This window comes from Nicotiana tomentosiformis, chromosome 2 (genome assembly GCF_000390325.3).
Source record: "Nicotiana tomentosiformis chromosome 2, ASM39032v3, whole genome shotgun sequence".
NCBI lineage: Eukaryota > Viridiplantae > Streptophyta > Magnoliopsida > Solanales > Solanaceae > Nicotiana > Nicotiana tomentosiformis.
Window position 1 is genome coordinate 190,078,324 of NC_090813.1, and position 1,481 is coordinate 190,079,804.

A 1,481-nucleotide genomic window follows, 5' to 3' on the forward strand; every position below is an offset into this window, starting at 1 on the left:
GACCCTCATACCCGAAGTTGAAAAAGAACTCTTATTGAAATCGGGTATATCATCGGGGCTATGGACCCTTTTCACAGACGGGGCTTCGAACGTGAAGGGCTCCGAATTAGGCATCGTTTTAAAGCCGCCCACGGGTAACACTACTAGACAATCTATCAAAACTACTAGGTTGACTAACAACGAGGCCGAGTATGAGGCCATGATTACAGGTCTCGAGCTAGCTAAAAGCTTGGGAGCAGAAGTCATTGAAGCCAAGTGTGACTCTTTGCTGGGGGTAAATCAAGTAAACAAAACCATGGAAGTTCGAGAAGATAGAATGCAAAGGTATTTAGACAAACTGCAGGTAACTTTGCACCGTTTCAAAGAGTGGACCTTACAGCATGTACCTCGAGAACAAAACAGTGAGGCCGATGCACTAGCAAATTTGAGATCATCGGTCGAGGAAGATGAGATCAGCTCGGGGACTGTCGTTCAACTCTCGAGATCCGTGATTGAGGAAGTTCACGCTGAGATAAACTCTACAAGCTTAACCTAGGATTGGAGGAATAAGTATATTGAATACTTGAAGAACGGAAAGCTCCCATCGGACCCTAAAAATTTGAGGGCCCTACAAACCAAAGCTGCTCGATTCATATTGACTGCAGATGGAACATTATACAGAAGGACATTCGATGGACCATTTGCAGTATGCTTAGGACCAGGGGACACTGATTACGTCCTACGTGACATTCACGAGGGTACTTGTGGAAATCATTCCGGTACCAATTCATTAATCCGAAAAATAATCAAAGCAAGATATTATTGGATCGATATGGACAAAGATGCAAAGGAGTTTGTTCAAAAATGTGACAAATGTCAAAGGTTTGCACCGATGATCCATCAGCCCGGAGAGAAACTTCACTCGGTCCTATCCCCATGGCCATTCATGAAATGGGGAATGGATATCGCCGGCCCTCTGCCATCGGCCCCAGGTAAAGCTAAGTTCATTTTATTTATGACTGACTATTTCTCTAAATGGGTTGAAGCACAAGCATTTGAGAAAGTGAGAGAAAAAGAGGTTATAGACTTCATCTGGGATCACATCGTGTGTTGATTTGGGATACCCTCAGAAATAGCATGCGACAATGGTAAGCAATTTATCGGCAGTAAAGTAACAAAATTTCTCAAAGACCATAAAATAAAAAGGATATTGTCAACACCGTACCATCCTAGTGGGAACGAACATACCGAATCGACGAACAAGACTAGCATCCAAAACTTGAAGAAAAGGTTGAATGAAGCTAAAGGGAAATGGAGAGAAATTCTGCCCGAGGTCCTTTGGGCATATCGAACAACATCGAAGTCCAGTACGGGGGCAACTCCGTTTTACTTAGTGTATGGCTCCGAGGCCTTAATTCTAGTCGGAGAACCCAACCCAAGGTTTCGACATACATCGGAGGAATCAAACCACGAGGCTATGAATACTAGCCTCGAATTATTGG